General features: G+C 34.6%; 1 long non-coding RNA gene across 2 annotated transcripts in view; it reads right to left on the reverse strand.

Moving 5' to 3' along the window:
• Positions 1-13035, reverse strand: part of LOC133630514 (uncharacterized) — a 173404-nt gene that overhangs the window by 100 nt on the left and 160269 nt on the right. For both annotated transcript variants that reach the window (XR_009821268.1, XR_009821269.1), the window contains exons 4-5: positions 175-361; positions 1-27 (exon numbers count right to left, since the gene is read on the reverse strand). The exon at positions 1-27 is cut by the window's left edge and continues 100 nt beyond it. This is a non-coding gene — a long non-coding RNA (uncharacterized LOC133630514). The remainder of the gene's footprint in view (positions 28-174; positions 362-13035) is intronic.

Below are 13035 nucleotides of genomic sequence, written 5' to 3' on the forward strand. Positions count from 1 at the left end.
AGGTCAGCGTGACTTTGAATCATAGCGCTGGTCCAAATCAAAAAGGCAGAGGGGGGGTCATTTGTTACTTTCATAAGTTGAGACGCTCAAAGAGCCCCAGAACTCTCAGCAACACAATCAATACGGTTGTTATGGAGGCAGATCAATACAGGTGTTATTGAAGGTGTTCTTCACCTGTAGGCTGCCACTCAGGTGACTTGTATGCATCATCGCGCTGTTAGCATGGGTATATTGACCATAGTCCCTGGATTGGTCAAGTCCCTGGGCATGTGGTGCACTTAAAGGACCCATGACGATCGAAGGTTTCCTGATTTACAGGTATTTGGTGTCATTTCCTGTCAGGTTCCAACACTGATGGCATCTATTAAACAGACAAGAAGCAAGGAATTAAACAGAGACAGAATTCAATTTAGCTCGCTGAGGAGAGACGTCTGGGCTGTACTCTTTGTACAGTCTTCCACCACGCTCTGACGAAAGATTGTACGCCTCCTCTTTTATTTGGACTTTCCCTGATTACATGGCAACAGCTGTTTGTAAGGGAGGGGGGGTCGTAAACAGCCATCGCCCTTGGTCACAAAACAGTTCAAAGAAAAGGTGCCTGGTCCTGCTTCCTCCCCGCTTTGTAGATCTCGGGTCAAGACAAAATCTTCCTGTGCATTGCAATACATCAAAGAAACCGACACCTTTATGTCGCTTCCCATCCTGCACAGTGGAGTTTTACAAGCCTTTTGATTGGTAAGATCAAAGACAGCTTTTGTCTCATTGAAACGCAAAGTTTTGTGATAACTTAGATACAATTATTCTGAAATTTCCCTTTACAGTTTATAGCATTTTTCTTTGCTAACGGCCATAATGTTTTGTTTACAACAAACTTACATCCTGGTAACGCCGACACATATATGAAAAAGGTGTGTTATCTGTGCAACGGTGCCATCTTTTGGACGAGTTTGCTCACTGCGGGTTGAAAGCCTACAGGACTTTAGTTTCGTGCCTTGAACCGGAAGTGCAAGCACCGTTCCGTCTAGTAGCCGTCCACAGGGTTTCTACTCCTACGGATTCTTAATTCACGCTTTAATCCCTTAGGGGCGGTGGATGGTTGACGATGCGCTTATACAGCAGTAGCCGGCTTCCGTTGCGCCCACTCCTTTCCCTCTGTTGCAAGTTTTGTTGATTCTATGTAACATGTTTATGTGTACTATGGCTATGAGGATTTTACCATCCAGTCCAGCCTTTGACTGAATGGTTTTTTTTTTACTTCCCAGCGATCCTTTTTCAGTCTTCCTGTAATGTTTGTCTGATCTTGAATGGGATTGTGCTGAACATCTAATTCCCCCTCGGTCTCTATTTCCCATCGGGGATTAATAAAGTATTTCTGAATCTGAATCTGAATCAGAATCACTCCAAGTAACATTTGTAAGTTTTACAATATAACTACAACAATTTTAATCGATTAGTTGTTGCAGCCCTAATATATATGTATATATATATGTATATATATATATATATATATATATATATATATATATATATATATATATATATATATATATATATATATATATATATATATATGTATATGTATATATATATGTATATATATATATGTATGTATATGTATATATATATATATATATATATATATATATATGTATGTATATATATAGATATGTATATATATATATGTATGTATATATATGTATGTATGTATGTATATATATATATATATATGTATATATATATATATATATATATATATATATATATATATATATATATGTACACACATATATATATATATATACACACACACATATATATATATATATATATATATATATATATGTATATATATATATATATATATATATATATATATATATACATATATATATATATATATATATATATATATATATATACATACATATATATATATATATATATATATATATATGTATATATATATATATATATATATATATATATATATATATATATATATATATATATATATATATATATATATATATATATATATATATATATGTGTATATATATGTATAACCATAAAGACATTTCCTTCTTACTTAATTTAAGTGTATTTTTTCTATTGTTTATATTTTTATAACCATACATACACTTAAATTAAGTAAAAATGATTTTTTTTAATGTTTATATTTTTTTAACCATATAGACATTTCATTCTTAATTTAAGTGTATTTTTTCTATTTATATTTTTACAACCATAAATACATTGAATTACTTAATTGAAGTGTATTTTTATTTTTGTTTATATTTTTATAACCATACATACACTTAATGCTTACTTAATTTAAGTGTATTTTTTTCTATTGTTTATTTTTATAACCATAAATAAAATTCTTACTTAATTTAAGTGTATTTTTTTTAATTGTTTATCATTTTTTAACCATAAATACATTACATTTGGACTTAATTTTTGTGTATTTTTTCTATTGTTTATACTTTTTATAACCATAAATACATGTCATTCTTACTTAATTTAAGTGTAATAATTTTTTTCATTTTTTTATCATTTCCCTGCGATGAGGTGGCGACTTGTCCAGGGTGTACCCCGCCTTCCGCCCGATTGTAGCTGAGATAGGCTCCAGCGCCTCCCGCGACCCCGAAGGGAATAAGCGGTAGAAAATGGATGGATGGAATTCTTACCTACTCAACACACGCCATCTTTTGGATGAGTTTGCTCACTGCGGGTTAAAAGCCTACAGTACTTTAGTTTCGTGCCTTGAACCGGAAGTACAAGCGCCGTTCCGTCTAGTAGCCGTCCACAGGGTTTCTACTGGTATGGATTATCCATTCACGCTTTGATCCCTTAGGGGCGGTGGATGGCGACTCTAGCTTGTAAATACACATTTGCATGAAATCACTATTATCAAACATGCAACGGTTTAGTAAGTAAGAATTGTTGTAGTTATATTGTAAAACTTGCAAATGTTGCATGGAGTGATGAATGAAGAATCCATCCGAGTAGAAACCCCGTGGACGGCGAGTACTTCTGGCACTTGTACTTCCGGTTTGAGGCGTGAAACTAAAGAAAAACGGGTGATCCACGGTGACGTCTGGACTCCAGGGAGGGGGTCCAGACTGAGGCCGAGGGAAAAAAAACCTCATAGCCATAGCACACATCACCAAGTACAGTGTTTCCCATAAACTGCCAAGATACCTGTGGCGGTGGGGGCGTGGCTATGGGCGTGGTCACCATGACACCATCGAGTAATTTGCATAATTTACTACAATGATATGATTTTCTCTAAAAAGGCTCAAAAAATGTATACTTACTAATTAATAATAACAGTTTTGTTTTAAACGTCCATCCATCCATCCATCCATTTTACAATATATTTACAACACATTATGTACATATTTATATACGGATTTGAACAATAAGTTATTCACTGAAATATATTTATTAATTGTGGTTCTTACAAAAAATATATCTTATAAAATATAAAAGCTAAAATGTCTATTAAAGCTCTGCCCCTTTAATTAGTGCATACTAAATAATTTAACTACAACCATATTATTTACCAGCAACATAAAGTGAAACAGAGGCAGAGGTGTCCTGCCACAGTCAGTAACAAATAAACAGAAAACAGTAGTGGTCAAATACAAATAAGGCAACAAGAGAAGTATCCTACACTTCTCTTTTGGGCATCTACATCAACTATATGATTTGCCTGAGAAGCTGGACAGGACAAAAAAAATAAAATAAATAAAAATAAAAAAAATTATTAAAAAAATAAAATAAAGTAATTTAAAAAAAAATAATAATAGAAAAATAGATAAATAAAAAAAAATTAAAATTTGTGGTGGACGCAATTCTTTCGTGGTGGGCCGCCACAAATAAATGAATGTGTGGGAAACACTGAAGTTACATAGAATCAACAAAACTTGCAACAGAGGGAAAGGAGTGGGAGCTACGGAGGCCGGCTGCTGCTGTATAAGCGCATCGTCAACCATCCACCGCCCCTAAGGGATCAAAGCGTGAATGAAGAATCCATACCAGTAGAAACCCTGTGGACGGTATTATCTTTTTAGTGTTTCAGTTTCACAAATTCCTCAATAAATCCACCGAAACGTCACCGTGGGTGAGCCGTTTTACTGCCCTGACACGGACACCGTTTGGAAGCCATCGAGGTATGTCAATAAACACTTACAAAATCCGTGTAAATAACTTATTTCACAACGTAGAACGTTTTGCTCCGGATGTATCTGGCAGTCATTTCCCATAATAGGTAAATAGGATTTTTCTACGCTAACGGCCATAATGTTTTGTTTACAACAAACTTACATCCTAGTAACTCCCACACGTTTATGAAAAAGGTGTGTTATCTGTGCTACGGCGCCATCTTTTGGACGAGTTCAATATTTCCTTTTGTTTCGGGCCTTGAACCGGAAGTACAAGCGCCGTTCCGTCTACTCCTATGGATTCTTCATTCATCGCTCCATGCAACATTTGTAAGTTTTACAATATAACTACAACAATTCTTCCTTACTAAACCGTTGCATGTTTGATAATAGTGATGTGTATTTACAAGCTAGAGTGGTTAACATTAGTTAATATGCTAGCACGTTAACAAGCGCTAGTATTATTTTTGTATTGTTTCAGTTTCACAAATTCCTCAATAAATCCACCGAAACGTCACCGTGGGTGAGCCGTTTTACTGCCCTGACACGGACACCGTTTGGAAGCCATCGAGGTAGGTCAATAAACACTTACAAAGTCTGTGTAAATAACCGCTCTAAAAAAATTACATTACCGTAATAACTCCGATAACACTCAAAAGTGCAGATTTCGACCGTTGAAATACTTTGTATAGTAGGCGCCACCTAAAATCTTGCCTAGGGCGCCAGATTGGTTAGGGCCAGGCCTGGTTAGTACTATTAGTGGAGCAGCATGTGTGCTTACGGACTGTATCCCTTGCAGACTGTATTGATATATATTGATATATAATGTAGGAAGCAGAATATTGATAACAGAAAGAAATGGGGGGAGGGAGGTTTTTTGGGTTGGTGCACTAATTGTAAGTGTATCTTGTGTTTTTTATGTTGATTTAATTAAAAAAAACAAAAAACAAAAAACCGATACAGATAATAAAAAAAACGATACCGATAATTTCCGATATTACATTTTAACGCATTTATCGGACATCCCTAATAATAACACAAATAATAATACTGAATAATGACACATTTTTTATATTTTTTTGACCAAAACCCTTTGGGGTCCTCAGGATCAAGCCTGAGTGGAGGCCTAAATGTATATTTTTATACATACATTGTATTGGTTTTTAAAATCAAAAAAATCAAAATGGCCCCCGCTAGCTTTGATTTTTCAGAATGCGGCCCTCAGTGGAAAAAGTTTGGACACCCCTGGTCTAAAGAAATGATGTGGAACGTCCGGCGGGCCGGATTGAGAATCCAAACGGGCCGCGTGTGGCCCGCGGGTCTTATTTTTCCCACCCTGCTCTACATAAAGTATGATGTCAGTCCCTGTGCACCTTGATGAAGAGCAGAGCAGAGCACGCCAGCTTCATATTCAGCCTGACAAGCGTGCCGCCAAGAAACAGCGGATTAAAATCAACAACGCCCGAGGTCCTACACTCGGCGTGACCGAAAAGTGACAACAACAACTCTCTGACTTAGCGGGAAAGATCGACTTCTCCCCCAGAGGATGCCATGAATAATTCTCTTTTACCAAGGCGGAGAGAGAGAGAGAAACTAAACATTCCACCCCCGAGGGGGATGGAGACAAATGGTCATTCAAAAAAGTAAAAAAAAGTGGACAAAGTTTAATCAGCATTCTTTGATGTCGGAGTCCAGATCATTAATTATGTGGAGGTCAACCACAGTGGAAATATGAAGCATCCATCCAACATGTCCTCAACAACAACATGTTAGCCCAACATCCATCCAACATGTCCTCAACAACAACATGTTAGCCCAACATCCATCCAACATGTCCTCAACAACAACATGTTAGCCCAACATCCATCCAACATGTCCTCAACAACAACATGTTAGCCCAACATCCATCCAACATGTCCTCAACAACAACATGTTAGCCCAACATCCATCCAACATGTCCTCAACAACAACATGTTAGCCCAACATCCATCCAACATGTCCTCAACAACAACATGTTAGCCCAACATCCATCCAACATGTCCTCAACAACAACATGTTAGCCCAACATCCATCCAACATGTCTTCAACAAATGTTAGCCCAACATCCATCCAACATGTCTTCAACAAATGTTAGCCCAACATCCATCCAACATGTCTTCAACAAATGTTAGCCCAACATCCATCCAACATGTCTTCAACAAATGTTAGCCCAACATCCATCCAACATGTCTTCAACAAATGTTAGCCCAACATCCATCCAACATGTCTACTCCAAATGTTAGCCCAACATCCATCCAACATGTCTTCTCCAAATGTTAGCCCAACATCCATCCAACATGTCTTCTCCAACGGTTAGCCCAACATCCATCCAACATGTCTTCTCCAAATGTTAGCCCAACATCCATCCAACATGTCTTCAACAAATGTTAGCCCAACATCCATCCAACATGTCTTCAACAAATGTTAGCCCAACATCCATCCAACATGTCCTCTCCAAATGTTAGCCCAACATCCATCCAACATGTCTTCAACAAATGTTAGCCCAACATCCATCCAACACATCTTCAACAAATATTAGCCCAACATCCATCCAACATGTCTTCAACAAATGTTAGCCCAACATCCATCCAACATGTCTTCAACAAATGTTAGCCCAACATCCATCCAACATATCTTTAACAAATGTTAGCCCAACATCCATCCAACATGTCCTCTCCAAATGTTAGCCCAACATCCATACAACATGTCTTCAACAAATGTTAGCCCAACATCCATCCAACATGTCTTCAACAAATGTCAGCCCAACATCCATCCAACATGTCTTCAACAAATGTTAGCCCAACATCCATCCAACATGTCTTCAACAAATGTTAGCCCAACATCCATCCAACATGTCTACTCCAAATGTTAGCCCAACATCCATCCAACATGTCTTCTCCAAATGTTAGCCCAACATCCATCCAACATGTCTTCTCCAACGGTTAGCCCAACATCCATCCAACATGTCTTCTCCAAATGTTAGCCCAACATCCATCCAACATGTCTTCAACAAATGTTAGCCCAACATCCATCCAACATGTCTTCAACAAATGTTAGCCCAACATCCATCCAACATGTCTTCAACAAATGTTAGCCCAACATCCATCCAACATGTCTTCAACAAATGTTAGCCCAACATCCATCCAACATGTCTTCTCCAAATGTTAGCCCAACATCCATCCAACATGTCTTCAACAAATGTTAGCCCAACATCCATCCAACATGTCTTCAACAAATGTTAGCCCAACATCCATCCAACATGTCTACTCCAAATGTTAGCCCAACATCCATCCAACATGTCTTCTCCAACGGTTAGCCCAACATCCATCCAACATGTCTTCTCCAAATGTTAGCCCAACATCCATCCAACATGTCTTCAACAAATGTTAGCCCAACATCCATCCAACATGTCTTCAACAAATGTTAGCCCAACATCCATCCAACATGTCTTCAACAAATGTTAGCCCAACATCCATCCAACATGTCTTCTCCAAATGTTAGCCCAACATCCATCCAACATGTCTTCAACAAATGTTAGCCCAACATCCATCCATCCATCCATCCATCCAACATGTCTTCTCCAACTGAGCCAATCATCATTCCAGCTTTCACTTCATACCATCTGATGTTTTTATCCAGCCAGGAAGTGACTGTAAGGGAGGTGGACCTCCTCCAAGGCCCAGGACTAGGCTTGTTCGGTATCCTGGACTACTCTTCGAAAGGACTACTGTATTTTACGGACTTAAAATATTTTTTTTCCCTCAAAAATTGACAGTGCGCCTTATAACCTGGTGCGTTTAATGTACGGAATAATTCTGGTTGTGCTTACCGACATCAAAGCTATTTTATTTGGTGCATGGTGAAATGATAAGTGTGACCAGTAGATGGCAGTCACACATAAGAGATACGTGTATACTGCAATATGACTCAAGTAAACAACACCAACATTTTATACGTTCCACTGAGAATATAGACCAATATAGAACATATCAAAATGTTTTAGTATGACTTTGGTAAACTGTGAAGCCACACCGCTTGATGGATTGTACTGTGCTTCTGAACAGTAGATGGCAGTCAAGCATAAGAGATATGTGTAGACTGCAATATGACTCAAGTAAACAACACCAACATTTTATACGTTCCATTGAAAATATAGAACTTTACACACGGCGCTCAAAAATCTATCAAAATGTTTTAGTAGGACTTTGGTAAGCTATGAAGCCACACCACTTGATGGATTGTACTGTGCTTCAACATAGGAGTATTATAATAATAATAATACTATTAGATTTTATTTGTAAAAAAACACTTTACATTGAGCGAACAACCTCAAAGTGCTACAGTGTATTAAAAAAATAAATAAAAGATATAATAAAAATAAATAAAAATAAAAACTAGAACTAGCACACATATCAAAAAAAAAAAAAAAAAAAAAAATTATATATGTATATATATTAGGGGTGTGGGAAAAAATCGATCCGAATTCGAATCGCGATTCTCACGTTGTCGGATTCAGAATCGATTCTCATGTTTATAAAAATCGATTTTTTAACTTATTTATTTATTAATTAATTTTTTTTTGTAAATTGACAAACAGTAGCTCTGTTATTTTTTTGTTAAAATTCTGGTGTCTAAGCTGCCAGTTTTTACCGTAAACTGTATGGCTGCTGTTTTTTTTTTTTTTTTTACATTTCATTACTGTAAATTGAAGAACATTACCACAGTTATTTTTCCGGTAAAATTTTGTCATTCGAGCTGCCGTTTTAATTCCAGAAAAAAAAAAATTTGGTCATTTTTTTACAGCCAATTTTTGTAAATTGAAAAAAAGTAGCACACAAAATTTTGCCGCAAAATTCTGGCGGCTGAGCTGCTACTTGATTGTTTGTCAATTTTTGTAAATTGACGTAAATTTTACTTTCCATCTTTTTTACAGTGCATTACTGTAAATTGAAGAAAATGACAAAAGTTATTTTTCCGGTAAAAATTTGGGCATTTGAGCTGCCGTTTTAATTCCAGGAAAAAAAAATCCCGGTATTTTTTTTACAGTCCATTTTTGTAAATTGACAAACAGTAGCTCTGTTATTTTTTGTTAAAATTCTGGTGTCCAAGCTGCCAGTTTTTACTGTAAACTGTATGGCTGCTGTTTTTTTTTTTTTTACATTGCATTACTGTTAATTGAAGAACATTACCACAGTTATTTTTCCGGTAAAAGTTTGTCATTCGAGCTGCCGTTTTAATTCCAGAAAAAAAATATTTGGTCATTTTTTTACAGCCAATTTTTGTAAATTGAAAGAAAGTAGCACACAAAATTTTGCCGCAAAATTTTACTTTCCATCTTTTTTACAGTGCATTACTGTAAATTAAAGAAAATTACCACAGTTATTGTTACGGTAAACATTTTGGCATTTGAGCTGCCTTTTTATTTCCCCCCCAAAAAAATCTACGCTAATTTTTTTACTATCCATTTTTATGAATTGACAAACAGTACCACTATGATTTTTTGTTAAAATTCTGGTGTCTGAGCTGCCAGTTTTTACCGTAAATTTTACTTCCCATCTTTTTTACATGCATTACTGTAAATTGAAGAAAATGACCACAGTTATTTTTCCGGTAAAAATTTGGGTATTTGCGCTGTCGTTTTAATTCCAGAAAAAAAAATGTACGGTCATTTTTTTACATCCAATTTGTGTAAATTGACAAACAGTAGCACTGTTATTTTTTGTTAGAATTCTGGTGTCTGAGCTGCCAGTTTTTACAGTAAACTGTATGGCTATTTTTTATTTTTTTTTACAGTGCATTACTGTTAATTGAAGAACATTTCGGTAAAATTTTGGCATTTAAGCTGCCGTTTTATTTCCAGAAAAAAAATCTTTGGTCATTTTTTTACAGCCAATTTTTGTAAATTGAAAAAAAGTAGCACAAAAAATTTTGCCGCAAAATTCTGGCGGCTGAGCTACTACTTGTTTGTTTGTCAATTTTTGTAAATTGACGTAAATTTTTACTTTCCATCTTTTTTTCAGGTCATTACTGTAAATTAAAGAAAATTACCACATTTATTGTTACGGTAAACATTTTGGCATCAGAGCTGCCGTTTTATTTCCCCCATAAAAAATCTACGCAAATTTTTTTACAATCCATTTTTATAAATTGACAAACAGTACCACTAATATTTTTTGTTAAAATTCTGGTGTCTGAGCTGCCAGTTTTTACCGTAAATTTTACTTTCCATCTTTTTTACAGTGCATTACTATAAATTGAAGAACATTACCAGAGTTATTTTTCCGGTAAAAATTTGGGCATTTGAGCTGTCGTTTTAATTCCAGAAAAAAAAAAATTACGGTCATTTTTTTACACCCAATTTGTGTAAATTGACAAACAGTAACATTGTTATTTTTTGTTAAAATTCTGGTGTCTGAGCTGCCAGTTTTTACAGTAAACTGTATGGCTATTTTTTTTTATTTTTTTTTACAGTGCATTACTGTTAATTGAAGAACATTTCGGTAACATTTTGGCATTTAAGCTGCCGTTTTATTTTCAGAAAAAAAATCTTTGATCATTTTTTTACAGCCAATTTTTGTAAATTGAAAAAAAGTAGCACAAAAACTTTGCCGCAAAATTCTGCCGACTGAGCTGCTACTTGTTTACTGTAAAATCTACTTTCCATCTTTTTTTACAGTGCATTATTGTAAATTGAAAAACATTACCACAGTTATTTTTCCCGTAAAAGTTTTGGCATTTGAGCTGTCGTTTTTAATTCCAGAAAAAAAAAAATTACAGTCATTTTTTTACAGTCCATTTTTGTAAATTGACAAACAGTAGCTCTGTTATTTTTTTGTTAAAATTCTGGTGTCTAAGCTGCCAGTTTTTACCGTAAACTGTATGGCTGCTGTTTTTTTTTTTTTTTTACATTGCATTACTGTTAATTGAAGAACATTACCACAGTTATTTTTCCGGTAAAATTGTGTTTTAATTCCAGAAAAAAAAATTTTTTTACAACCAATTTTTGTAAATTGAAAAAAAGTAGCACAAAAAATGTTGCCGCAAAATTCTGGCGGCTGAGCTGCTACTTGATTTTTTGTCAATTTTTGTAAATTGACGTACATTTTACTTTCCATCTTTTTTACAGTGCATTACTGTAAATTGAAGAAAATGACAAAAGTTATTTTTCCGGTAAAAATTTGGGCATTTGAGCTGTCGTTTTAATTCCAGGAAAAAAAATTCCCGGTATTTTTTTTACAGTCCATTTTTGTAAATTGACAAACAGTAGCACTGTTATTTTTTTGTTAAAATTCTGGTGTCTAAGCTGCCAGTTTTTACCGTAAACTGTATGGCTGCTGTTTTTTTTTTTTTTTACATTGCATTACTGTAAATTGAAGAAAATGACCACAGTTATTTTTCCGGTAAAACTTTGGGCATTTGAGCTGTCGTTTTAATTCCAGAAAACAAAATCTTTGGTCTTTTTTTTACAGCCAATTTTTGTAAATTAAAAAAAAGTAGCAAAAATATTTTGCCGCAAAATTCTGGCGGCTGAGCTGCTACTTGTTTGTTTGTCAATTTTTGTAAATTGACAAATTGATGTACATTTTACTTTCCATCTTTTTTACAGTGCATTACTGTAAATTAAAGAAAATTACCACAGTTATTGTTACGGTAAACATTTTGGCATCTGAGCTGCCGTTTTATTTATCCCCCAAAAAATCTACGCTAATTTTTTTATAATCCATTTTTATAAATTGACAAACAGTACCACTATGATTTTTTGTTAAAATTCTGGTGTCTGAGCTGCCAGTTTTTGCCGTAAATTTTACTTTCCATCTTTTTTACAGTGCATTACTGTAAATTGAAGAAAATGACCAGAGTTATTTTTCCGGTAAAACTTTGGGCATTTGAGCTGTCGTTTTAATTCCAGAAAACAAAATCTTTGGTATTTTTTTTACAGCCAATTTTTGTAAATTGAAAAAAAGCAGCAAAAATATTTTGCCGCAAAATTCTGGCGGCTGAGCTGCTACTTGTTTGTTTGTCAATTTTTGTAAATTGACAAATTGACGTAAATTTTACTTTCCATCTTTTTTACAGTGCATTACTGTAAATTGAAGAAAATTACCACGGTTATTTTTACGGTAAACATTTTGGCATCTGAGCTGTCATTTTATTCCCCCCCCAAAAAAATCTACGGTCATTTTTTTACAGTCAATTTTTTGTAAATTGACAAACAGTAGTTCTGTTATTTTTTGTTAAAATTCTAGTGTCTGAGCTGCCAGTTTTTTACCGTAAAATCTACTTTCTATCTTTTTAGACTTAGACTTAGACAAACTTTAATGATCCACAAGGGAAATTGTTCATTTTTACAGTGCATTACTGTAAAATGAAGAACATTACCACAGTTATTTTTACGGTAAAACTTTGGCATCTGAGCTGCCGTTATATTTCAAGAAAAAAAATATTTGGTCATTTTTTTACAGCCAATTTTTGTAAATTGACAAACAGTAGCTCTGTTATTTTTGGTTAAAATTCTGGTGTCTAAGCTGTCAGTTTTTACCGTAAACTGTATGGCTGTTTTTTTTGGGTTTTTTTTTACAACACATTACTGTTAATTGAAGAACATTACCACAGTTATTTTTTCTGGTAACATTTTGGCATTTGAGCTTCCGTTTCATTTCCAGAAAAAAATATATACATACGGTCATTTTTTTTTTACAGTCAGTTTTTATAAATTGAAAAATAGCACCACTATTATTTTTTTGTTAAAATTCTGCCGACTGAGCTGCCAGTTTTTACCGTAAACGCTATTGCCATTTAAAAAAAATTTTTTTTACAGTGCATTACTGT

The sequence above is a fragment of the Entelurus aequoreus genome, linkage group LG15 (assembly GCF_033978785.1).
Source record: "Entelurus aequoreus isolate RoL-2023_Sb linkage group LG15, RoL_Eaeq_v1.1, whole genome shotgun sequence".
In the NCBI taxonomy this organism is placed as follows: domain Eukaryota; kingdom Metazoa; phylum Chordata; class Actinopteri; order Syngnathiformes; family Syngnathidae; genus Entelurus; species Entelurus aequoreus.